The sequence below is a fragment of the Fukomys damarensis genome, unplaced genomic scaffold (genome assembly GCF_012274545.1).
Source record: "Fukomys damarensis isolate Sample0158 unplaced genomic scaffold, DMR_v1.0_HiC HiC_scaffold_12, whole genome shotgun sequence".
Lineage (NCBI taxonomy): Eukaryota > Metazoa > Chordata > Mammalia > Rodentia > Bathyergidae > Fukomys > Fukomys damarensis.
This window is the reverse complement of record NW_022900924.1, coordinates 9667456-9695146: the sequence shown is the minus strand read 5'-3', so window position 1 is coordinate 9695146 and position 27691 is coordinate 9667456. Positions and strand designations below refer to the sequence as shown.

At 42.1% G+C, this 27691-nt stretch overlaps 1 protein-coding gene and 1 long non-coding RNA gene across 5 annotated transcripts in view; one reads left to right on the top strand and one right to left on the bottom strand.

The window, feature by feature from the left end:
- Positions 1–7: 7 nt before the first annotated feature.
- On the bottom strand, positions 8–27540 carry LOC117285699. 4 transcript variants are annotated; one of them, XR_004516772.1, is made up of 4 exons: positions 27441–27540; positions 22316–22422; positions 22162–22222; positions 8–175 (listed from the first exon to the last, which is right to left on the bottom strand). It is a non-coding gene; the product is annotated as an uncharacterized LOC117285699 (long non-coding RNA). The 4 variants fall into 4 exon arrangements; XR_004516774.1 differs by lacking the exon at positions 8–175 and adding an exon at positions 858–945 and having other exon boundaries at positions 27291–27540; XR_004516771.1 differs by lacking the exon at positions 8–175 and adding an exon at positions 858–945.
- The window catches only part of Dynll1 (dynein light chain LC8-type 1), a 30096-nt gene continuing 2756 nt past the window's right edge, over positions 352–27691 (top strand). Inside the window, exon 1 of the mRNA XM_010604051.3 lies at positions 352–443. The gene's annotated coding sequence lies outside the window, so the exon portion shown is untranslated. The remainder of the gene's footprint in view (positions 444–27691) is intronic.

Sequence of the window (27691 nt, the reverse complement as noted above, 5' to 3'; positions counted from 1 at the left end):
TCGGGTCCCCCCGCAGCGTCCCCGCGGGCTCGGAGGCGCTCAGCCGCACTGCATTGTGGGAACGTGGGACGGAAGCGAAAGGGTCGACGGAGGCTACAGGAATCCTCTTAAAGGGGACGCGGCCGTGATGACTGCGCGTGCGCAAGGGTCGGCGCCGTCTGTAGGTGCTGGCGAGCTGAGGAAGCGTGAGGGAAAGGGTAGCATTTAGAATTTAGTGCCTAAACACCGTTCGCTAGCCAGCCGCGCTGATTGGACGAGAAACTTGGGCTTCTTGCGGCTCTGTTTCTCCCTCTATAGCGCCGCCTACTGCGCAGGCCGTGGCGAGCATTCTGAGGTGACGCGGGAAGCGCCCTAGGCGGGCGCGCGCAGCTCTCCCTGCATTTCGGGCGCAGCACAGGGGCCGACTCAGCAGCTTGTGGACCGAAACCCAGCCGCAGCCTCAGGTCAGAAGCCCTCCGGGCCACCTGTCCCCACTTTACAGTTTCTTAGAACTGACGGGGCGGCCACCCTACGATGGTCTCCCGAGACGAGGGTGTGAAGACCCCGTAAGAACTATTACAGCCATCGCTATAGAGTGTCTCTGGCGATTTGTGCTTTTCACCCTCATCTAGGATACCCGCCCCGCTTTGTTTCAAGGGAGAAACCTGAGGTCTCAGAGAAGGGTTGGGATTAGAACCCAGCCCCAGGCCCCTTCTAAAAACAGTGCGGGACCTCAGCTGCGCACACACCTTGCCGCATTTCCACAGACACGGCCAATAATGCGTCCTATAGTTCCATTAAGTCTTCATCTAAAGGTTAGTCATATAAAAATGAAACTTCGCTGGGCGTGGTGGCGCACGCCTGTAATGCTACCACTTGGGAGGCTGAGGCAGGATTGCCTTGAGTTTGAGGCCAGCCTGGGCTACATAGTGAGTTCAAAGCCATCCAGCACGACAAAGTGAGAACCTGTCAACAACAAAAAGGTAGTTGATTTCTCGTTATACTACCCTTGAACTTGTTAAAATGAAAACAAAAAATTGTTTACCCAGAAATAACTTGAATATATAACCTTTTTGGAAGCTAAGTTGATAGTATACATAGAACTTTGATACACAAATACTCTGGCCTCACAATTCTGCTTGTAGGATTTTATCACTAAAGAAATTATTAAAATAACATCTATTTTTAGCATTGTATTATGTGCAATTAAAAAAAAGTTAAACTGGGCGGGGGATTTAGCTCAGTGGTGCTGCACCTGACTCACAAGTGCAAGATCCTGAGTTCGATCCCTGGTACTCCGCCTCCAAAATAAATAAATATTTAAAAAGTTAAACTTATGTGCTGGTTATGGTGGCACACATGTGTGATACCAGTACTTGGGAGGCTGAGGCAGCCAGATCGCTGCAACTTTGAGGCCAGCTCTACTACCTAGTGAGTTCAAGGACAGCCTGAACTACTCATAGCAAGATCCTATCTCAAAACAACAAATAATATTTAAAAATTTAAACTCCTTAGGCAGTGGTTCAACACAACACTAAAGTTACACAAGTAATGTTTTTAATATTAAGGTCACGCTATAATTAAAGCAAATTTTGAATGGTATATAGTACATAGACATAAGTATATTCTAATGGGATCTTTTAAGCTGGTTAACCCTGGTTGTCTGTATATAAAAAAATGCATCCGTGAAAAAAAAAATGCATCTGTGGAAACTTCACTTTTGCCAGGTGTGGGACAGGTCTGTAATGTCAGCACTGAAGCAGGAGGATCACTGTGAGATCAAGGCCAGCCTGGGTTACCTAGTGAATTCAAGGCTAGCTTGAACTACATTGTAAAATCAAATTATGGGCTAGGGATTTCGCTCAGTGGCACAGCACCTACCTGGCAAGCTCGAAGTCCTGAGTTTGATCTCTGATACCAAAAAGAAAATTATTACTGAAACTATCATCATAGTTCTAATTATACACACACACACACACACACACACACACACATATGCAATATATATGCATACATACTTTTATATATTAACTGCTTACAACAAAGCATAGAAGAAAACCTTTCAGATGTTTATAGTGATTTTTCTAATTTGTGGAGAAATCATCTGATGGCAATGATTTATCTATTATACGTTTATGTATTTATCAAATTATCTAATCTGCATGTAATATTTTTATAACTGGAATAAAACTAATATATTATTTATAAAATGAAACAGTAGGACTGTAGGTTGTATTCTGGATTATATAATGCTTCTAGATATTCTTTGCTGGGTTTCCAAAACCAAGCAGGAAAGATCCTTAGGCAAATGTCATCTTGAGTTCAAGTATGCAGTCTTACAGGAGCTCATGTATCCTACAGGCATTCCAAAATTCAGATGTCCCTTCAGTTGGGGAGATGTACTTAAATGGACTAATATTCTCTCAGTCCTGTCACTTTATCACATCTATGATTGTTGCATGGGAAGCTTAAAAAAAAATAGCCAGGCAAGTTACCCATGCCTATAATCTCAGTACTTGGGAGGTTGAAGCAGGAGAATTCCCATGAGGATTAAAGCCAACCTAAACTACATAGTGAGTTCAAGGCCAGCCTGAATTAGCAAAACTCTATCTCAAAAAATAAAAAGGGCTGGGTGTGGTAGAGCATTTCTGTAATCCCAACACTTGGAAAGCCTGAGGTTGAAGGATGGATCTCTGTGAGTTAAGAGGCCAGCCTGGGCTACATAGCAAGTTAAGGACAGCTTGGTGACACATTCCTGTAATCCATTACTCTGGGAGGCTGAGTCAGGAAGATCTCAAGTTTAAGCCCATCTTGGATAATTTAATGAGACCCAGTCTTAGAACATAAAAGAGGGAGAGGATTGGAAATACAGTTCAGTGTGAAGGCCCTATATCCTATTACTGGGGGAAGAAAAAGGCACCCATGGAGTAATATCTACATTATCCATAAATGGTTTTGGAGTTGGATTCTCAGTGTCTTGGATATGCCAGGGAGCTCAGATTAACCAAAAGGTAAATATAGGGTAAGTCAAATGGCCTAACCACGGGGTAAGTTACCCAGGAAAGTAACAGGGTAGCATGACAGGTATAGGAGTGATTACAGTATAGGGAAACCATGGCGATCATCCCAGCAAGACATGCCCATGGCCTGACTGGTGTAAAAAGATGGGAAGGACCTAGGGACATAGCTCAGTAGTAGCATATACACTTGCTGAGGAGGAGGAGGAAATCCCAGGACTAGAAGATGGACTAGACTTGTGAGCTGAGGAAGGAGAAGACATTGAAGTTGATTCTCGGGTTCCTGGCTTGGGAAACTGGTTGGGAGGGGTATCATTCTAAGACAGAAAATAAAACAGAAGGGAAGTAGAAGGAATTGATCTGCAGGAGGAGTAGCTGATCTGTATAGGATAGATGAGGATGAAATGTATGTGGAGGACATAAGGAAGAGGTGCAGTGACAGCATGGCATGGTGGTCCATGCCCATAATCCTAGCACTGTGGTAGGCTGCAGTAGGAGGATCCCAATTTTAAGGCTAGTCTGAACAATTTAGCAACTTACCAAGACCCTGCCTCAAAATAAGAAATGTCTGGGATGTAGGCCTGTGTTCAAGCCCCAACTCTAAAAAAAGAAAAAGAAAGGTATCATGGTCCCAGGCTCTGTGCCCTGTCCAATACAAATAGATACCCAGCTATATGACATCTAATATTGGTCATTCCTCAGGTACTTGGGATAGGACTTCCCTTCATACAGGGAGAAGTTTTCACTTAAAATATATGGAAACGTGAGCCAGCCATGTGGCACACACCTGTAATCCCAGCACTAGGGAGGCTGAGGTAAAAGGATCACTGCAAGTTCCAAGCCAGCCAGAACTACATAGCAAGGCTCTGTCTCAGAAAACCAACCAAACAAAATATATAGAGAAGCTTGATAAATACTCATTATTCCTAATATGATAATAAGAATGGTACCAATGGGCTTGTCCTCAGTGTGAAAAGCCTTTGAAATTGGTAGAGCTAATGCACTTCCCACCGAAAGCTATTCACTGTCTTGGAGAGAGGAGGGCACTGCCCAATTAAAAAACAAAAAAACACCTGGGATAAAACATCCTGCAAACCTGCCCATCTGGTTTTCTCTCCCTTTCCCTGTGACATCAGTCCCCTCTGCCATCCCAACAAAATGTTCCCTTCCATACTGGGCTCAGTCCTTGAGCCCTTCCCAGACCAGGGGCCTTGGCCAACAGTAGGTACAAGGAGAAGTGATAAGAGTAAACCATCAGTGGGAAAAATGAGTCCACTTGGAGAAGGGCGTCCAGGCTGGCAGGGAGAGAACTGGGCTGGGTCGCTGGGGAATGTGTTCCTTTGGAAGCAGCCGGGGAGCCTGCTCTGCCACGTGCCTCTATGTGACATGGAGTGAAATAAAACATCTCTGGGCTAGGGGGTGACTTGGTGGAAGTGCTGCCTAGCATGTTTGAGGCTCTGACTGATCCTCAGCACTGCAAACAAACAAGCAAAAAATATAATAATTAAGAAAAATAAAACATTTACGTAGAGCTACATAAGAACTGAGCTATGAAGGGGAGAATCAGCCACAGAATTTGAGATTTAGAGTCTGGCAGGGGAGAACAGAGAGCTTAAGGGAAACAAGTGCCAAGTGTGGGAGGATGAGCAGACAGAGATGGGAAGATAATTCCAGGAGATGTGCAGTGTTGTGAATGTAATTCCCCTTTGGTCTTTTCTTAAGGGACTGCAGAAAGTCTTTTAACATTATTTTTCAGTTATTTTTGGATAACGAAGGAATGCACAGGGCTAAACAGGTGGGAAGACAAGGCCTGGTTTTATATGAGGTTATTTAAAGCAATGAGCATACTGAGTTTGTAGCAGCTTGGTTGCTTTATTTTTGCTAATTTGTTATATTCTGAGATGGAGTCCTCAAATAGTTATTTATTTGCCCCTTTTAAAATTTATTTTCCAATAGCTTCTCATATCAGGACTTCCTTTTGTGGATTCTCAGGCTTCAAGCATCAACAAATGTAGTCAGGCATGGTGGTCACACATGTATTCCCAGCACTCTTTGGAGGCTGAGGCAGAAGGAACACAAATTCAAGACCAGCCTGGGCAATTAGTGACTTAAGGAGGTCCTGTTGTACAATAAAAAAGAGGGCTAGCCGGGGATTTAGCGCAGTGGTTCTGCCTCCTGCCTCGCAAGCACAAGGACCTGAATTTGATCCCCGGTAATCCCCCCCCCAGCAAAGAAAAAGAGGGCTGAAGATGTAGTTCAGTGCAAAGGTCCTACAAAAAAGAAAAAAAAAAACATGAACCATTGCCTCCCCACTCCCTAACTGCCCCCCTCTCTCCCTTGAATCTGAGCCTGCAAAATTCTAAAAGATGTATGAAAAATATTTTATAGGACTTAGGCATGATGACACATACCTGTAATCCTAGCATTTGGGTGGCTAAACAGGAGGACTGCCAAGAATTTGAGGCAAGCCTGGGCTACTGCGTGAGACCCTGTCTCAAAACACACACACACACACACACACACACACACACACACACACACACACACACGCGCGCGCGCGCGCGTGCGCGCACAATAATAGTAGTAGTAATAGTAGTAGTTAATAAGCCAGGTGTGGTGGCACATCCTGTCTTAACAAATACAAAAAATGAGCTGGCTGGGCATGGTGATGCACGCCTGTAATCCCAGCACTTGCGAGGCTGAGGCAGGAGGCCTTCAGCCAGTTCAAGGCCAGTCTGGGCTACATAGTGAGTTCAAGGCCAGTGTGAACTACATAGCAAGACCTTGTCTGAAAAAAAATTTTTTTTAAATTTATTTTCTGAGCCAGGAATTCCTGACTCACAACTCAGAACTTTTCCCTAAATGTTTTATAATCTGTCACATAACTTGGAAACTTATAGTATGACATAGTAAACCAGAAACACAAGGATGGTATAAAAAGATTAATGAATGTGCTAAGGATGTTTTTATGTAGTGAAAGGACGCTTTGTTGAGTAGAACCCTTTTTTTGTTAGTAAGTAGGAGTCAAATTTAGGGGCACTCTACCACTGAGCTTTGTGTTTTGTTTCGTTTTGTTTTACTTTCCAGTACTGGGGATAGAACTCAGGTTCTTGAGCTTGTGAGGCAGGTGCTGGAACCACTGAGCTAAATCTCCAGCCCACCACTCATTTTTTTTTTTTTAGATCAGGTCTTGGTAAGTCACTAAACTGTCAGGGCTGGGCATGAATGTGTGATCCTCCTATCTCAACCTCCCAGGGTGCTGGTATTACAAGTGTGGACCACCATGGCAGACTCCAAATAAATTAGATTTTAATGACTAAATAGATTTTATTTATTTATTTGTTTGTTTGTTTGGTACCAGAGATCGAACTCGGGTCCTTGTGCTTGCGAGGCAGGTGGCGGAACCACTGAGCTAAATCCCCAGCCCGAATAAAGATTTTAATGAACCATATCCATATAATTTGGTAGTCACCTCCAAGACAAACACATTCCCTAAAGGTTAAAATAATATATGCTGTACTGTATGTGGAAAATATCCAGAAGAAGGAAAATAGTTGTCGTGATGCCTACCTGTACCCCAGCACTCTAGGAGAGGCAGGAGGATCTAAGGTTCAAGCCCAGCCTGGGCAACTTAGCAACTTAGGGACCCCTTGTCTAACAATAACAAATAAATAAATATGTGCTGGGGATGTAGCCTAAAACAGGGACAAAACCAAGAGCTAAGAAACTTCTAGGCCACAAGAACACACACACACACACACACACACACCCCCGCTAACACATGCACAGTGGCTGAATTTCCTTGTGTCTGGCTGAGGCTGGCTCTCCTGGAAGCACGTGTGCAGGGCCTCTGTGAATGTCACATTGACAAACATTCCCTGAAGCTAGGCAGCTGGGGACTGTCTCTTGTTGTGCACATCTTTCTCTCAGTAGCTGCCAGTTTGTCTTGCTGGGGCATATGGGTGGGGGGCTTAATGTAAGTTTATTTTACATAACCAAGTGAATAAAATCAAGAAAAAATAAATTCAATAGATAGTAGAATTCAATGTGGTCTCATACACTCTGCAGAAGTGGAGCCTGATTTGGAGGGTAATCCTAATGTCCAAGTAGACACCTATTTGGGACTTGTGACTGCAGCGACATGGAATCATCTTGCTGTCAGTCTCCTTAACCCCATAGTCAGGTCTTTCAGATCCATAAAAACAATTGCAAAGTGTATGCCCTTCTTTCTAGCTTTTGAGCAGCCTTCCTTCATTAGTCACTTCTTTCAAGGTTGCATCCATCCAAGTGTATATCTGTAGCTCACTGGACCAGAAATTTGAGCAGAACTCATCCACTGTCTTTGTTAGTGGTGAAAACCCACAGCAGTGGGCATTGTCTTCTCAGGGTTGACTGGCTTCTTTGGCTCCTTAATTTCCTTCTGGACAATACACCATTCACCCACCATCTTCTTTCTTCAGCCAGCCAGACTCTTGCCCTGACCTCCAACCCCTGCGGCTAGCATGCACAGAAGGGGTACACTTGCAAGTGCCAGCACAAAGCAAATTTTTTCCCTTGTGGTATGCTGCAACCCCAGCTCTAAGAGCCCAAGGTGTGACCATTGCATCTGGCACTTTGATGGCTTCCTCATTTCTTGTCTGCTCAACATTTGTTCATTCATTCCACCAATATGTATTGAGCTACAGAACCAACCACCTGGCTCTGTGTTGGGTGCTGAATGCTGGGGATCAATGGCGACTAAGAAGCTGGATTCCCAACACTCTGGGAGGCTGAGGCGGGAGGATCAAAAATTGGAGCTCAGCCTGGACAACTTAGGGATTTAGTGAGACCTGGTCTCAAAATAATTTAGGGGGCGGGTATTAGGGATTGAACTCAGGACCTTACGTCTGCAAGTCCAAATAATTTTTTTAAAAGGGCTGAGAATGTAGATCAGTGTGAATCCCCTGGGTTGATTCCCCCATAAGGGGGAAAAAGTGAATAAGATTCAAATTTTGTCTTCATCTCAGTCACAGCCAACTAAAAAGGCAATTAAAATTTAATGAGATATAGGCTGGGGTTTGGCTCAGTGGTTTTGCTGCCTGCCTTGCAAGGGCCTGAGTTCAATCCCTGGTACCAAAAAAAAAAAAAAAAATTTAAGTGAGATATGTGCTATAAGACATACACAGGTATACCTGTAACTTTTTGGGGAGGAGCATGATACTAGGGATAGAATCCAAGAATGCACTACCACTCAGCTGTATCCTTAGCACTTTTTTTGTTTGTTTGGTGTTTTTGTTTTTGTTTTTGTTTTTTTGAGACGGGGTCTCACTATATAGTCCAGACCGCCCTGGAACTCACTATGTAGCCTAGGCTAGTCTCGAACTCACAACTATCCTCCAGCCTCAGCCTCCTGAGTGCTGGAATTACAGGTATGTGCTACCATCCCTGCCTGGCCCTCAGCCCTTTTTATTTTATTTTATTTTATTTTATTTATTTATTTAGGTACTGGGTATCGAACTCCGGTCCTTGTGCTTACTCAGCAGGCAGCAGAACCACTGAGCTAAATCCTTGGCCCATCAGTCCTTTTTATTATTATTATTATTATTATTATTATTTTTAAAATTTGAGATGATATCTTGCTGAATTTCCCAGGCTGGCCTTGAATTTGCAATCCTCCTGCCTCAGCCTCCAAAGTAGTAGGGATTACAGGTGTGCACCACCATACCAGCTTCCTGCATCTTAGCCCTGGCTGAGGGGAGGGTTTAGAGATGACTGTGGAAGAGGTGGCTTCTAAACTGAGACCTGAAGAACCAGATGGTATTAGGCAGGCAAATGAGAGAAGAAAAGCATTCCAGACAGAAGGGAAAACATGTGCAAAGAAAGCTCAGAAAACAGAGAGAGCTTGGTGCTTTGAGGAAGGTACATACATAGTTCCCCACAGTTAGGGCATAAGGCGGGGGTGGCTTGTTCTTTCTCACTCCACAGCCTCAAGGAATTAATGGTGAGAGGCCCTAACATACATCAGAGCCCAGCTGGGTCAGATTATACATGTAAGTCCTAAGTGTTTCAGCTGCTCAATAGAAATCAGTGTGAGTTGCCTTTACCATACAAATGTTTATTGTATATCCTTGAATAAGATGATTGTAAAGGGGACTCAAAGCTCAGGCTGGGGGGGTGGGAGGAGCCTAAGAGGAGTTTGGTCTCACAGTCTCCAAAGGGAAGCTATGAATAGCAAAAGGGAGCTTGTTTGGAAGCCAGAAGGACCTCAGAAATGTAGTGAACAAAAATCCAGTGATTCCTCCTGGTCTGAGGAGGAAGGGCCTTGGGGGTAGCTGGATTCAGAATGCTGGGATGTTTATTAATGATCACCCCGTAAATGAAAGTGACCTCAGGGACCATCAAGAAGGGGACATATCAAGTTGAGGGTGGAGCTCAGTGTCTGGTGCTCATCTAACATCTGCAAGTTCTATCCTAAGTTCTATCCCCAGCACTGCAGGAGAAAGGAGCAAGGGGCTTGTTAAATGTGCAATGCATAGTTCTAGTTGTGAATATTATGCAGACATTAAAAAGAAACGAGGATCTCCAAAATATGTATGGAATTCCTCCCGTGTGCACTGCTAGGGACCCAGCAAAGGAGACAGAGTATCCTCTGAAGAGGGGCCCAACTACCTCCACACCTGCCCTTGGCCTTCACTATTCGCCTCCAGTAGCTTCCCATCACCCACCACTCCTCAGCCTGCTTCTCTAGGTTCCACTGTGCTAGAAGTCTGCCTCTTTCTTCTGGGTTTTTGCCCAGCTACTACTCCCTAGAAACTGTTTCTCTCACCTCTGCCTTCCCAGTCTTTGCCTGGCCAGGCTATCCACAGTCATCACTCTTCAGGTGACTGACCAGTGGTGGTGCCCAGACCATTGTGACACAATCTAGAACTTTCCTCCCCATCTGTTTCTCTGAGAGACCTCCCCCCCCCAGGCTCCTCTAAGACCCTCAGAGGGCATATATTGTCTGCTAATATTGCTAGACACATTTTAGAATCATCTTATCTAGTTCTATATGGCATCCTGTTTGGTATTTTTATTAGGAAGGTGTTAAATCTGTAAGTTTAGATAGCAAAGTTTTTATCATTTTTCCAATATTTGGTCTTCTCATTCAGAAACTTGGTATCATTTTCTATTTATTCACATTGTCAAAGGAAAAAATTATATTTTGATTTAGTAATCTTAACTGGCTTAAGAATGGTCATTTCATTGAGACAATAATTAATGTTAAGTTAAATAAATCAGACACACAAGATTAAATATCACATAGTTTCTGTTATATGAGAAAACTAAAAATATAAATGAAGTAAAATAAAAGATAGGAAACAAGGAGACAGAACTTTTGCAAATGGGAAGAGGACCAAGAGGTGGAGGGAGTGGGTATGGGACCAAAAGGGGAAGAAGAAATTAAAAGAATTAAGATGTATTATGTACACTCCCAGCACTTGGGAGGCTGAGGCAGGAGGATCACTTTTGAGTATAAGGCCAGCTGTACTACTTAACTCAAAACCAGCCTGAATGACATGGCAAGACCTTGTCTCAAAAAGGGAGGGGGATAAAAATAAATGTGTTATATACATGCACCAACTCCTCATGATGAATGTAATCATTACATACAAACATGTACTAATAAATTTTTTTAAAGAATGTTCATTTCAAGGTTACTTTCCTTGTTAGATGGTGTGTAGGGACACAGAACAATAAGCATCAGGTTGCTTGAGGGTACTTTTCATAATGTGGGTTTTTTTCTTTTTTCACACTGCTGGGAATGAAACCCAAGGCTTCATGCATGCTAGGCAAGCACTCTACTACTGAGCTAGCTACATCCGCCGCCCTACATTTTGATTTTTAATCTGGGGTCTTGTGCAGGAGTTTAGTCCAAAACAATTGGCCTATTTTTTTATTTGTTTTTTGGGGCTTTTTTTTAGACAGGATCTCCCTATGTAGTTGAAACTGACCTGGAACTCACTATGTAGTCCAGGCTGGTCTTAAACTCACAGCAATCTTCCTGTCTCAGCCTCCTAAGTGCTGGAATTACAGGCGTGTGCTACCATGCCCAGCTGGCCTCTTACAATTTTTTAAAATTTTTTATTTATTTTTTTGGTACCGGGGATTGAACTCGGGTCCTTGCGCTTGCTAGGCAGGCCACCGAACCGCTGAGCTAAATCCCAGGCCCTACAATTTTTATTTAGCAAATGTGAGGTATAAGGGTATATATACAAGTCAAGGAAGACTTCTAGATTTCTTTCCTGAGTACCAGGAAGAATGGAGTTGCTAATTACAGTGATGAGGAAGACTACAGATACAGAGCAGCAGGTTTAGGACTAAAACAGAACTATTTGGGGGTCTGTTAGGTTCAGGATGCTTATTATCCCAGAGATATTTCAAATAGGACTCGGAAAAATGGAATGGGCATTCAGGGGAGAAGTCTGAGGTGGAAATATAAATTGAGAGCTGCGTGCATAGAGGTGATATTTAAAGCTGTGAGAAGTGGCCCAGTAGGAAGGGCTTGGGCCACACCTTCTTATAGGGATCAGGGCGAAGAGGTGGAAGAGGTAGGAGAGTGAGGAACAGCCAATGAGGTGGGAACACGGAGAGTTCAGGGATCCTCAAAGCCAAGTAAGGACCCTCATGAGTTTAGGGAGGAAGAGAACAACTGGGACAAGTCCATCAGGGAGGAGCACTGAAGAACCAGCGGTACGTGTAGGAGCTGTTTTGGTGCCCTGGATTAGAGAGATTGAGAGGAGACAGTGTGAACGACTCATGGAAGAGAGCAGAGCCATAGTGCAGGTAAGGGACTTTGATAGTGCTAGGGACCAGGCCCAATCCCTTTAGTACACTAGGCAAGCCATCTGCCACTGAGCCACACACCTAGCTCCAGAAGGCTTTTAGGAAGAAGGAGGGGAGATTGGGGATTTAACCCAGAGCCTTCACTCTGAGCCATATCCCCAGCATTTTTTTGTTGTTGTTTTTTTGTTTTTTGTTTTTTGTTTTTTGTTTTTTGTTTTTTGTGAGAGAGTCTTGCTAAATTGCCCAGTCTAGGCTACAGCTTGCTAACTTGCTATCCTCCAGGCTCCAGAAGCTTTTCTTTTTCTTTCTTTGTTTTTTTTTGTATCCAGCATGTTTGTAGGCTGATGGGAATAATTCAGTACAAAGGGGAAAGGGATGATTTGAGAAAGGAAGAATGGGTGTTCACAAGTGAGTGAGAGGAGACAGATTTCAGCACTCCTGGCTTTAGACAGGAGCCTGAACAGTTTGTGCATGGTAACTGGAGGAGAGGCAGAGGGTGCACACAGATGTGGGTTGGCAAGTACAGACGGTGGTGGGAACACATGGACGCTCATTAAAAGATTGAAGTACAGGGCCAAGCACAAGGTCCTGAGTTCAATCCCCAGTACCCCCCCAAAAAAGACATACAAGCAGCAGCAAGATATATCATGTACAATTACTAATTCCCTACAATGAATGTTATTATACATTTCTAAAATATCCCAATTTAAAAAGAATGGCTTCTGCCTGCAGTCTCAGCTACTTGTGAGGCTGAGATAGGAGGATTGCTTGAGCCCAGGAGCTCCAAACCAGTCTGGGCAACATAGACTCCAGGGGTGGGGGGGGCATTAGTAATTATAGTGTAAAAAGCTTATTAAGGACTTTATAAAGCAGGTAACAAACATTTAGTACAGGGCTGGGGATATAAATCAGTGGCAGAGCCACTACTTAGCATGAGCCAGTCCCATGATTCAATCTCCAGGAACCAAAAAAAGAAAGGAAAAAAATAAACTAGGTGTGGTGGTGCATGCCTGTTATCCCAGCTTCTCGGGAAAATGACGCAGGAGGGTCATGAGTTTAATGCAAGTGTGGATAACTTAGTGAGACCCTGTCTCAAAATTAAAAATAGTCCTCTATCACCACTCCTGTTCAACATAGTTCTGGAAACATTAGCCACAAAATTGTGGCTAATAGATAAGAGAAAGAAATAAAAGGAAAAAAGGTAGGAAAGGAAAAAGTTAAACTCATTATTTGCTGACAATATGATACTCTACATAGAACACCCAAAAAACTCTGCCAAAAGACTTCTAGACTTAATTGACAGATTCAGTAGAGTAGCTGGATACATGGTCAACACTCAAAAACCAAATAGCCTTCTTGTACACAAATAACATATTCACTGAGAGAAAAATTAGGGAAACAATTCCTTTCACAATAACATCCCCCCAAAAAAAGAAATATCTAGGAATCAATCTAATGAAGCATGTGAAATACCTCTACATTGAGAACTACAGCACTCTGAGAGATCAAAGAGGATATAAGAAAATGGAAAGACGCCAGGCGTGGTGGTGCAGGCCTGTAATCCCAGCACTTGGGAGGCTAAAGCAGGAGGATCACTGTGAGTTTGAGACCAGCCTGGGCTCCACAGTGAGTTCCAGGTCAATCTCAACTACATAGTGAGACCGTCTCAAAAAACAAAAAAAGAAAATGGAAAGACATCCCCTGTTCCTGGATAGGAATAACCAATATAGTGAAAATGGCCATACTTCCAAAACTGCTATACAAGGGCTGGGGCTTTAGCTTAGTGGTTCCGCCACCTGCTTTGCAAGCACAAGGTCCTAAGTTTGATCCCCAGTACAAAAAAAAAAAAAAAAAAAAAAAAAAAAAACCCCAACTATACAGATTCAATGCAATCCCAAATGAAATCCCAAAAAATTCATTTGGAACCAGAAGAGACCTAGAATAGCAAAAGCAGTTCTAGGCAACAGACGTGGCAGGAGGTATCACAATTCCCAAATTAAAACTATATTACAAAGCCACTGTGATTAAAAACAGCATGGTAGTGGCAAAGAAACAGACCCAAGGATCAGTGGAACAGATTAGAAGATACAGAAAACAACTTCAGACATACTCAGCTACCTCATCTTTGACAAAGGAGCTAACCATCCTCACTGGAGATGCTTTTTTTTTTTTTTTTTTTTTTTTTTTTTTTTTTTTGGTACTGGGGATCAAACGCAGGTCCTTGTGCTTGTGAGGCAGGCAGTGGAACCACTGAGCTAAATCCCCAGCCCAATATAGCCTCTTTAATGATTGGTGTTGGAAAAACTGGATTTCAACCTGCCAAAGATTAAAACTAGACCCCTATCTTTCACCATACACTAAACTAAAATCAGAGGGGATTAAAGATCTAAATATTGGGGCCAGGGATTTGGCTCAGTGGTTCCACTGCTTGCCTTGCAAGCACAAGGACCAGAGTTCGATCCCCAGTACCCCCGCAAAAAATCTAAATATTAAAACAGACGTAGGGCTGAGGATTTAGCTCAGTGGTTCTGCCACCTGCTTCACAAGTACAAGGGCCTGAACTCAATCCCCAGTACCAAACAAAAACAAATAAATATTAAAACAGAAACACTAAACTTGCTGGAAGATAGGTAGAACATGTGAAGATATTGGCATAGGAAAAGACTTTATGAACAAATCCTCAGTAGCACAGGAAGTAGCACAAAGAATCAACAACTGGGATCTCATCTTATTAAAAGGCTTCTGCACTGAAAAGAAACCAACAGAGCTAAGAGACAACCTACAATGTGGGAAAAGTATTTTACCAGCTGTTCCTCAGACAAAGGTTACTATCTAGAATAAAGAACTAAAAAAATCAGACCCCCCCCAATTAAAAAATGAGCATCTGAAATGAACACATTTCTCAAAGAAGGAAAAGCAGCAAATAAACATTTGAAAAAATGTTCAACATCACTGGTCATTAGAGAGATGCAGATGAAAACAACACTGAGATTTAACTTTAACCCAGAAAGAATGGCTGCTGTCAAGAAATCAACCAATAACAGGGCTGAGGATTTAGCTCAGTGGTTCCACTACCTGCCTTGCAAGCACAAGGACCCGAGTTTGATCCCAGTACCAAAAAGAAAAGAAAAGAAATCAACCAATATTATATGCTGGCAGTGTTGTGGGGAGAAAGGAACCCTTCTCCATTGTTGGTAATAGTGCACACTGTGATGCAACCACTGTGGAAATCAGTATGGAGATACCTCAAAAAAAGTACGATTAGAGGTCCCATCTGACTCAGCTATTCCTCTGCTGGGTATCTCTCCAAAAAAATTAAAAGAATCATACCACAGTGATATATATGGACCCATGTTTATAGCAGCACAGTTTGTAATAGATAAAACTTGGAAACAGCCCAGTTGCCCATCAACTGAAGACTGGATAAAGAAGATTTTTTTTTTAATAAAATTGAGTGCTACTCAGCCATAAAGACATTTGTAGCTAAATGGATGCACGTTGAAGCCATACTCTTTGTTTTGTTTTGGTTTGATTTTTTGTTGTTTTTTGTTTTTGGAACCGGGGATCGAACTCAGGACCTTGCACTTGAGAGGCAGGTGGTGGAACCACTGAGCTAAATTCCCAGCCCTGGTTTCAGTTTTTTTTTTTGGTACTCAAACTCAGGACCTTTTGCTTGCAAGGCAGGCATGGTGCCACTGAGCTAAATTCCTGGCCCAAGGCCATACTCTTAAGTAAAATAATAGGACACACATGTGTAAATACCAAATAGTTTCTCTGGTGTGAAAAAGTGAGTGTAAATAAGGACCAAAATGTATAATTGATAATGTGAAATAGGAAGAAAAGGTTTAAAGGAATATGGGAAGTGAGAGGAGTAGGGGAATGGAAAGAAGTGAAAAGAAAAAATAAGAGAAAAGGAAAAAATGGAAACAAAGTCTTTGTAAATAGGGAAGGGTGGAGTGGGTGGAGGGAGGGCAGAGGAATAAAAGGTTGAAAGGAATATGGGAAGTGAGAGGAGTAGGGGAATGGAAAGAAGTGAAAAGAAAAAATAAGAGAAAAGGAAAAAATGGAAACAAAGTCTTTGTAAATAGGGAAGGGTGGAGTGGGTGGAGGGAGGGCAGAGGAATGGGGAAAAAGTAAGAACCAAGATCTGTCATGTAAAGGTACAAGATCCCAATGATGAATGTAACTGTATTTTATACCTAAAATGTACCAATAAACTTAATGAAATTAATAATAAAAAGGGATGGGGATATACTTCAGTACTCCTTGAGTTAAATCCTTAGTAAGGAAAAGAATACAATGTGTACAGTGTGATAGGTATCATATGACTATGGATATATATGCATATATGTGTGTGCATATATATTCAGTGGTACCTTGGTTCATGAATTTAATTTGTTCCATGATTTTGGAAAAGATAGCCTCATTTGTGTTTGTGTGGGAAAAATGGCCAAAGTCATGTTTGTCACCTGATGTAGAGTTTGCAAACAAAAACAAAACTTTGCCAAATGCTTTTGTTTGTGAACCAAATTGTTGTAAATAAAAGCATTCTTGAACTGAGCTACCACACAGGTACTACTGTGTGTGTGTGTGTGTGTGTGTGTGTGTGTGTGTATGCACACATATTCACATATGCACAAAAAAAGGTCTAGATGTAATTAGGGTAAAATATTAACAATAGTTATCTCTATACTGTTAACTATTTATATTTTTGTGTTTTTCTGTATTTGTATTTATTATTTTTGTAATTTTTGGAGGGGGTACCAGGGATTGAACTCGGTTCCTTGCGCTTGCAAGGTAGGCCACCGAACTGCTGAGCTAAATCCCTGGCCCATATTTTTGTAATATTTAATAAAAAATGGTATCAGGAAAGAAAACTGATTGGTTAAAATATCTGTAAATATTCCACACATAGGCCACTGTGTTCTCTCTTGCATAGTGGCCCATCCTCATGCTGTAGGGTGTACTTCCTTTCCTAATTTACTTGGTCCAAACTTGTCTGCGGAGCCTGTTTCTTTTCCTACCTTTAATAAAACTTTGCTACTGTTTAATAAAAAAAATTTCCATATGTGGAATGGTCCTGACATTGAGTCTGAGAAAATGATCAGAGAATACTGTCAGTTGAATAAGCATTACCTTTCCATCTACATGTGCTCCTCCCTTGGTGGTGTGATCTCATCCTGTCCCATGGCTCTGAGTGTCATCTCTAAGCTGATGACTCCCCAGATTATAGCTCTAGCCTGGACCTCTTCCCAGAACTCATATATCTCACTACACGTGTGATACCTTTACTTGGAATGTCTAAAGAGGCATCTCAATGCCAAAATAAAACTTTTTGTTTTCTCTGCCAGCCTTCTCCATCTTAATCTGCTCTTCTTATTCAGGCCACACATCTGGAGTCATATCTAACTATATCCACTCCAAATGTATCAAGAATCTGACCATCTCTCGGGCCAGGGAATTAGTTTAGTGGTTCTGCCGCCTGCCTTGCAAGCTCAAGGACCTGAGTTCAATCTCCGGTACCAAAAAAAAAAAAAAACCCCAAAAAGAATCTGACCATCTCTCATCCCATCTCAGCTACTACTGTGCTGGCCCAAGCTACCATCATCTCTCACCTGGACTATTGCAGTCACCTCTAATTAGCCTCTCTCTGTGCCCTTTAGCTTCCCCAGTACCCGGTTGTAATGCCTGGGCTCCAGTAGCACCACCTCTTCCAGAAATTCTATTTAAAACAAGATTTCTCACCTGTTACCCTTGATTCTTTTATTCTACTTTATCTATTGCATTTATCAAGATCTGACTTTTCATTTATTATTTGTATCCTTGTAGGATAAGTTGCCTATTGTTCTTTTTGTTTCCTTTGGGGGGGGGACTGAGATGGAACCTAGGGGAGCACTTTACTCCTGGGTTCAAGTCCCATCCCACTCCACCCTGGACTTCAATACTCAATGTTACACACATGTACACACACAAAGAACCTCCTTTTTTTTGTGACCCCAGGGGTCGAACTCAGGACCTTATGCTTGCAAGGCAGGAGAGGCGCTACTGAGCTAAATCCCTGGCCCAAATAACCTTTTATTTTATGCAAGTGTTTTCCAGGTGTGACACACTTATCTAAGATGAGAAACAAAATGTTTTCTACTATATCTTTTAATAATGTTTTAGAGTTATCATCTGTTTATGGCAATTGAGACTGGCTTTTCATGTATAGTAATGATAAAATATTGTGGGTATGTGTTTGTTAGTTTGAGACAGGGTCTTGCTGGCTGTGTAGTTCAGATTGACCTTGTACTCACCACGTAGCCTAGGCTGGCCTCAAAGTCACAGCAATCCTCCTGCTTCAGCCTCCCAAGTGCTGGGATTACAGGCATATGCCACTATGCCTGGCAGTCCCTGTATTTCTAAGGCTTTGTTGATTTTATTTAATCTTTCAAAGAACCAACTCCTTTTTGTTTTTCTTTTGGTACCAGGGATTGAACTCGGGACCTTGTGCTTGCAAGGCAGGTGGCAGAACCACTGAGCTAAATCCCCGGCCCTAGAACCAACTCTTTGATTCATTGATTCTTTGTATTGTTTTCTTAGTTTCCATTGCATTCACTTCTGCCCTCATCTTTATAATTTCCTTCCTCATGTAAGCTTTGGGCTTGACTTGCTCTTCTTTTTCTAGAAGTTTGAGGTTCAACAGTAGGTTGGTGGGCTGGGGACTTAGCTCAGTGGTTCTGCCTCCTGTCTCGCAAGTGCAAGGACCCAAGTTTGATCCCGGTACCAAAACAAAACAAAAAACAGTAGGTTGTTTATTTGAGCTCACACTGTTTTTGTCATATGGAATTCGCTGCTATAAATTTCCATTGTAGGACTGTTTTCATTCCAACTGATAGATTCTAGTATGTTGTACTGGTGTTATCATTTAATGGTAGGAACTGTCTGATTTCTTCCTTAGTTTCATCTGTGACCCATGATTGTTCAGGAGGGCGTTATTTAATTTCCATGTGTTTATGAAGTTCTTGTGGTTTCTTTTGTCATTGATTTCCAATTTCACTGCGCTATGGTCTGATAGATAATATGGATGGATAATTTCATTTCCTTTGCATTTACTTAAGCATGATCTATGAGGCCTATTTTGGAGAATGCCTCATATGCAGCTGAGAAGAATGTATATTCTGTTGTTGTGGGGTAGAACACTGTAGATATCTACTGATTTCATTTGTTCAAAAGTTTGGTTTAGTTCTGATATTTTTCTTTGGTCTAGTTGATCTGTTTATTTGTGACAGTGGAGTATTGAAGTCCCTCATTACAATTGTATTAGTGCTTATTTGATTTTTCATGTGTTAATATTTGTTATATAGTTGGGTGCACTGGTATTTGGTGCATATATATTTATGATTGTTATCTCTTCCTCTTGGATTGTTCCCTTTACAAGGATGTAATAACCTTCTTCATCTCTCTTAAGCAGTTTTGGCTTGAAATCTACTTTGTCTGCAAAAAGAATAGCACCCCTGCTTTTTTCCAGTTTCCTTTTGCATGGAGTATTGTTTTCCATCCTCTGACTTTCAGCCTATAAATTTCTTTTTGAATCAAATGTGATTCTTGTATACAGCATATTGTTGGATCTTGCTTTTTTAAAAAACAAAGCAGGAACCAAACTTTAATTTCTTTTTTTTTTTTTTTTGGTACCGGGGATTGAACTCGGGTCCTTGTGTTTGCAAGGCAGGCCACCGAACCACTGAGCTAAATCCCTGGCCCCTAACCAAACTTTAATTTCAAGCATAGAACTTATAGTAGTTTTTTTTTAATCAGCTTACTAAGATAAAACATTCTAGGCAACCATGCAGGCCATGTTCTGGATCTTGATTTTGATCCATTCTGCCAGTCTGTTTCTTTGGATTGGTGAACTGAGACCATTTACATTGATGGTTATAACTGATTATGTATGGATTTATCCTTGACATGTTATTTTCTTGTTATTGTTCACTTTTTTTCTCCTCTATTTAATTGGATGTCTTGCCTAGTGGATTCATTCTGTTGAGGTTCATGGAGTTGTAGTCCTTGTTATCTCTTTCTTCCTTCAGAACATTTTCCTGGTCATGAATTTCTTCAGGTGTTCTTTGTCATGGAAGAATCTTACTTCTTCATCATTGCTGAAAGATAGTTTTTCTGGGTACATCAATCTGGGTTGTTTTCCTTGAGGGCTTTAAATATTTCATCCCAAGCTCTCCTTGACTTGAGGGTTTGTGTTGAGAAATCTGCTGTGATTCTGGTGGGCTTTCCTTTAGGGGTGACATTTTTTTCTCTAACAACTTTTAATATTCTGTTCTTGTGTTGAATTTCTGGAGTCTTGACCATTATATGCCTTGGGGAAGATTATTTTTTATGATGGCTAATTGGAATTCTACATACCTCACTTATCTGTATGTCAAATTCTTTTTCCCTATTTGGAGTGTTTTCTGCCATTACTTCTGTGAACTGGTTTTTTAAATGTCATTTGCACTATCACTTGCTTTTTTGTTTGTTTATTTTTTGTTTTTGATTTTTGAGACAGGGTCTCACTATGTAGTTGAGACTGTCCTGGAACTCACTATGTAGCCCAGGCTGGTCTCAAACTCATAGCGATCCTCCTACCTCAGCCTCCTGAGTGCTGGGATTACAGGCGTGTGCCACCACACCTGGCTTCACCTGCTTTTTCATTGACCCTGATCAATCTTATGCTATTCTTCTTTGCACCATCTAGCAGCTGTTGAACTGACTTTTCCATAGTCCCTTGCTATTTTAAAGAAATATTTCATTTCATGATCTCTAACCTCAATCCTGTCTTCTGGACCTGATATTCTGTCCTCACATTGGCTTATTCTGTTGTGTATAGTTTCAGTGGGATTTTTAATCTCCTAGATATCTGCCTTTCCCTAGTATATGTTTTTGAATCTGTTTTGTGAATTCCATTTCTTTCCTATGATGGCCATTCATGATCTCCATTGTTTTCCTAAGCTACTTGATTCTTTATCTGTATCTACTCTAGAGTCCCTAACCATGTCTTTCATTATGGTTACAATCTCAGTAGTTATCTTATTTGATTTTTTTTTTTCTAGAGCTTCATTTATTTGGTTTGTTACTTCTGCTGTTAATACTTCAGAGAGTCCAATTGGATGGCTTTAAAATTGTTCCACCTTATTGCCCTCTGGGTTTGCCTTTGGTGAGCTGAAAGCCTGGGGTTGCATCTTGTTTAAGTGTCTTCTCATTTTCTATTTTGTTTAAGTTTAATTCCTGGGTTGATGCATATTAACTGCTTATGGCAAGTAGCTTTATTGCTAGTATTGAGAAATAGGAAATTATTACTTCTCAGAGATGGCCTCTAGGTATATCTGGCTTTTGGGTTTTGAGTCTGTTGCAAGATACTACTTCTTCAATTTATTGGGGATGAGAAGTTGCTGCCTGTTTGGCCTAGCCCCTGGTTCTTTGGCACTATAACATTGTTTATGACCCTTTTGCAATCTCAATCTTGGCATATGAGGAAGAACAACTGATTAGAACAGTTATGTCACCTTGGCTAAAGTAATACAATCAGCAATAACTATAGCATTAAATACAGCCTAGAAAATGACAGACTATGGTAACTATACCTTTAACCATATGAACTAGATTCAAGATTATAAAATAAAATATAAAACAAATAAGAAAATTGTATATTGTAAATATGCCCTCAATATGGTGATTTTACCTTCAGGGGAGAAAATTTAAAAAGGGTTAGGTGGAAAAATAGAGAAATGGGAGAGGAAGAAATTAGAAGCAAGGCTAGAGGACAAAGGAAGATTATGTAAATTTGGGAAACTGGTAAAGAAGATATAAGAAAAGAGAAGGCAGAAGTAAAACAACAACAAAACTAGAAACACTTCACACTAATATAAAAACAATGAAGAAGAAAGAAAAATAAATTTTAAAAAGAAGAAAATAAGGGAAAAAATGTCCACTTCAAGGTGTGTTTCTGCTCTCTGGTAGACAAAATGGGCAGACAGATCCCAGATCTGTGCTGATTAATCTCAGCAAGCAAGCCATAGATTTATAGAGGGTAGTGGATAATCCTAGCAAGCCTCCTCCTTCAGTTCCACTGAAATTCAGGTTGGTTTCTGGCTGTGAGGCTAGAACTGGGTTTGTTCGGCCTGCAACATTCTGTGTGCCTCCTGCCAGCTTGAGCTCTGCTCCTTGACCCCTGCCAACTTGAATTTAGTTCTGTCTACCCTGACACCAGGTGCTGCTCAATGGAGCCAACCTGTAGCTTCTCTGAGCTCCAAGCTCAGTTGGCCCCTCTCCAAAAATGCTACTGGCCAATCACCATCTCCCGGGAGATGTCTGAACCCGAATCACTCACCAGCCACTGCAGTCCGCTGTGTCCACTGTTCTGTTCCATAGGTGTGTTTCTCTTTGGAGGCCTGTGGGGTTGCCGGTAATCACCATGGGTCTGCAGGGAGCCACCCCCTCCCCGGCAGTGAGCTGAGGCTCAGGGAGAAAGGGCTGCTTCCCACCTCCTTCTTCTGTGTTGAAGTTTCTCTCTTCACTCTCACTTCAAATCCTTGCCGGATTTGCCCACTTTCTTCTTTTCCTCTCGTTGTTACATTCTACCATCCGGACACTAAATTTCAGAGATTCCTGTATTTCTAAGGTCCTTCCAGATACCCTAACCTATGGTACTAGAAAGATTAGTTTACTGTTGACTAGAAACTCCTTGAAGGTGGGCCTGTAACTGACTCTAGGTACAAACGTCATCCAAATGCTACACGTTAAGCTGGGGATGTAGGTCAGTGGCAGAACACTTGCCCAGTATGCATGAGGCCCTATGTTCAATCCCCAACACCATAAAACAACAAAGCAAGCACAAAACCTGGCAAATACACAGTACTCTTGTCTGACAGTTGGGTTATTTTGAACACTCAGAAAAGCAATCGATTAATTTTGCAGAAATTGATGTTAAAAGGATAAAAATGCAGAAAAGTTTTTGGCTCCTAGACATAGTACCCCACAAAGCATCTTTGGGGGGATAAATAAGGCCATAAATGCACTGGCTTCTAATAGCATGCTTCTCTAATACCTCAAGGATACAATTCAGCCAAGAACTAGTTGACAAGAGCAGTGCAAAAACAGATGCTATGGAAAGGCAGGTGCTATAAATGGGGGAAAAACCACTATGATTAATAATTGCTTACTTATTAAATTATATCTTATTGTCTATAAGAAACCCTTAATATAATTCCATTTCAAATTCATTTTCTTCAAAGTTATAAATAAGAAAATAAAAAGCACTGTCTCCTCAGCTAAATATATGAAGTTAATATCTCAGTGGTTCAGAGAATGAATTTTAAGATCTTGCAGACCCAATTTGTTCACTCATTAATGGTACATCCTTGGGACAATCAAGTGTATTCTCTCCCTCTCCCTCCCACTCCCTCCCCGTCCCTCTTTTTCTCTCTTTCTTTTTTGGCACTAAAAATGGAACCCAGTGACACTCTGCCACTAAGCTATATCCCCAGCCCTTTTTAGATAGGGTTTTGCTAAAATGCCCAGATGGAACTAGAACTTTCAATTCTCTTGCCTCCCTCAGATTCCCTCAGTGCTAGGATTACAAGCCTGTGCCACTGTGCCTTGATGGGACAATTTTGTAGTTTGTAAAGTAGGCACATAAGACCTGGTGGTTTTTAAATTCAGTGCTTTATTTCTTTCTTGAGTACTTATGACTTGCCAGACTCTGAATTTCTTGGTTTGTTTTTTTGTGTGTGTGTGTGTGTGTGTGTGTGTGTGTGTGTGTGTGTGTTTGTTTGTTTTTTGAGACAGGGTCTCACTATGTAGTTGAGGCTGACCTGGAACTCACTATGTAGCCCAGGCTGGTCTCGAACTCACAGCGATCCTCCTGCCTCAGCCTCCTGAGTGCTGGGATTACAGATGTGAGCCACCATGCCCGGTTTCTTGGTTTGTTTGATTCTTAGTGCTGGAGATCAAACCCAGGACCTTGTTCAAGTGAGATAAGTCTCTACCACTGAGCTACATCCCCAACTCTAAATACTGAATTTGATGGTGAATATGCAGTAATGAACAAAACAGGCAGGGACAGATAGACAATAAATAAGTAAATCACTCCATGAGATAATTCTGCTAAGAGAATAAAGGAGACAAGTATAACAGAAGAAACAAAAGTTGTAAAGATGAACTGAAGGGTGGGTATGGGGGCAAGTAGAGAAGGGAGTTTAGGGAAACTGACATCTGAGCTGAAATCTAACTGAGGGGACAGCGTTGCCAAGAGGTAGGTAAGAGGAAGGGGTTCCAGGCACAGCTGTTGTGAGGAATGACTGAGACAACAGCTGCAAAGGGCGGAACTCGGTGGTAAGCAGCCACTCAGTAGCCAGTGCTATTCTTATTACCTCGTCCACTGTACTCTCAGCTCTTTTATTCAAACAAAGCAAGGCTTGCCAAAGTATAGGTCAAAGGAAGATATAGAGAGGTACTATATTTCTCAAGAAAAGTTCAGGTTCTGGACTTAGTAGATTCCACGGGTTTGAATTTTACGCCTATGCCAGTAGGGGCACTATCCTAACCTCACTTGTTGTCAACTCCACTTTTTCCTCAGGATAGATATCAGACAGAGATATTAACTCCTCAAACCCCTAATCCCACTATTAGAGATGGACTTTGAAAAAGCCTCTGAAACTGGGCAAGGTGGTGCGGCACACCTGTAATCTTAGGACTTGGGAGGCTGAGGCAGGAAGATCACCAGGAGTTTGAGGCCAGCCTGCGCTACACAGCAAGATTCAGTCTCAAGAAAAAGCAAGCAAGCATCTTAATTTGATATAACTGATAGGTATGTGTACCCAAGGAAGTTCTCATTAATTATTCCCATCATTTGTGTGTGTGTGTGTGTGTGTGTGTGTGTGTCTGTGTTGTGGTACTGGGGACTGAACTCAGAGCTTTAATACTAACTAACCTATATCTATAGCCCTTTATTTCTTTGTTTTTTGGTACCGGGGATTGAACTCGGGTCCTTGCGCTTGCAAGGCAGGCCACCGATCCACTGAGCTAAATCCCCAGCCCTGTTTTGTTTTTTAAACAGAGTCTTACTATGTAGTTGAGACTGACTTGGAACTCACTATATAGCCCAGGCTGGTCTCAAACTCACAGTGATCCTCTTGCCTCAGCCTCCCGAGTGCTGGGATTACAGGCGTGTGCCACCATGCCCAATTTATCCATAGCTCTTTAAAAAGTTGTTTGAGGCAGGGATTTGGCTCAGTGGTTCCGCTGCCTGCCTTGCAAGTACAAGGTCCCAAGTTCGATCCCTGGTACCAAAAAAAAAAGAGTTGTTTGGGACAAGGTCTGACTAAATTGCTAAATTACCCAGGCTGGGCTCAATCTTGCCATCCTCCTGCCTTACCCTCCCAGAGTGCTGGTATCATAGGCACGTGCCACCAGACCACACTTCATTATTCCCATCTTTTTGTCTTTGGAGTTGTATGTCGTTGGTCAAACTGGTGCTGTTATCTATCTTTTATTTTGTTCTTTATTTATATTTTGGGTTTCTCATATAAGAGAAACCATGCCATATTTAAACTTGTGTCTGACTTATTTCACTTTAACATTCTGGTCTCAAGGGGCATGCATATCCCTACAATTGTCTCAAGTTAATCTTTCTTTATGGCAGAGTAGTAGTCTACTATATAATCATTATATACTACAAACATGTACTAATAAATACATAATAAAAATAAATAAAGGAATATGCACACATGTGCATACATGCTTTTAAAGGAACTGGGCGAACACATTGCAAATATTTAACTGTTGTCACCTCTAGAGGAAGGAGAGAGAATGGAGGCTGGGACTATGGGAGCTGTCCACATTTTATTTAGCATATTTACCTAGCTCTTGATGGCTTTGTAATGCAATGATTAAGGGATAAAAAAATGAAAGTTGTTCATGTATTTAAAAAGACATTAAGCATTTACTATGTGCCATATGTTGTGCTGAAATTTAAAGTATTGTTAGTTCATTTAATACTTCCAACACGCCTATGAAATCCTTTCATTTTACACTTACTCTACCTTTACAAATTAAAAAACTAAGGTTCAGGGGCTGGGGATTTAGTTCAGTGGTTCTGCCGCCTGTCTTGAAAGCATAAGGTCTTGAGTTCGATCCCCAGTACCCCACCAAATATATATATATATGGTTCAGCTGAGTATGGTTGGGCATGCCTATAATCCTGAGAGCTTGGGAGATTCAAGTTTGAGTCCAGGCTGGGCAATTCAGCAAGACCCTGTCCAAATAAATAAGGATGTAGATTATCACTCCCCAAGTTAAATCTCCATTACTGCAAAAACAAAACAAACAAACAAACTAAAAAAGCTAAGGTTGAAACAACAGCAGAACAAAAAAGAAAAAAACAAAAAAGCTAAGGTTTGAACAGTGCTAGGATTTAAATCCAAATCTAACTAACTAATCTAACTTTCACACCAAGACCTTGCTTTTTATGGTTTGTTTCTGTGTCTTGTTTTGTTTTTTTGGGGTTGCTGGGATGTAACCCAGTCCTACACATGGTAGGCCAGAGCTCTACCAGAGTTAAACTCCTAGTCCTAGACCTTTTTCCTTAGCCATTTATAAATACCAATGATGCTGAGTCTTTCTAAACCAAAGGAGACATGTCAGATTTCTCCCCCACCCCACCTCTCTCCTTGGCCTTAAACTCACTATGTAGAGCAGCCGGCAGGACCCTCTCTTGTCCATTAGGGTACTTCCTCCCTAGGCGTGCCTGTAAATCCCAGCACTTGGGAGGCTGAGTGGGGAGGATCGCTGGCGCTCAGGAGTTACTGCAGGCACCACTCCCCCCAACTAATCAAGAAACTTTCCCACAGGGGAAGGACTCTCACTTGAGTAAGACAGTCCCCCACCCTGGACCCTCATCTGGGACTCAAAAGTCTCAACTTTGCACTGCCAGACAGACCTCACTTTTGGGGATAATACCCTAGTCAGGAGAAAACCCCACCTTCGTGAAACCTGCCCTTAAAATTGAGGATGTCCAACCTGGACAAATATTTCAGAGTAGGACCAGCTAGGGGTCCCTTGTTTAAAAAATGAAAAATTAGGGGCCGGGGATGTAGCTCAGTGGCGCCGCGCCTACCTGGCAAACACAAGGTCCTCAGTTCAAGCCCTGGTACCGAGAAAGAAAAAAAAATTCTGCCTGGGTCGTGTTGCACATCTGTAATCCTAGCTAATCCGGAGGCGGAGGCAGAAGGATCGCGAATTTCAGCCCAGACTGAGCAATTTTGGGAGATCCCCTCTCAAAAAAAAAAAAAAAAAAAAAAAAATCGAGACTGAGCTAGGAGTCCCCTTGTACGACTGACTGCACTGGTGGGGTGCCCTAGAAGCCGACCCTGCTCCAGAGATACCCTTTCGTTGACTAGTTTCAGTCAAAACTCGTAAATCTTCAATCCCCGGTACCAAACAACAACAACAACAAAAAACCTCGTAAATCCTTCTGTGCTGGAGTAGGAGGTACGCGGAAGGAGGGGTAGCCACCCAACTTCTAGAGGCTGTCGTTTGAGCACACCCTGAGCGAATATCGGCGGATTTGGAATGGCTTTCCTAGGTTCCGGCAGAAGATTCCCCTTTCACCTTTACTAAACAGATGGGTGGTCCTTGAGACCCAGCCCCGACTCCACCTTCTGGGTGTGTGGGCCTCAGCCGCAGAGCCCATTGCCGGGGCAACCGACGCCGTGAGCGGTGCATTGTGGTCTGCAACAAAATGCAGGAGAAAATTCCAGAGGGAACCATTGAATCCGTGGACCAGTAGAAAGAGTCTGATGTCTGAGCTAAGCCAATAGGGACGTGCGTCGTGGGCGGGGCCTACGGACGCGGGGCGGGGC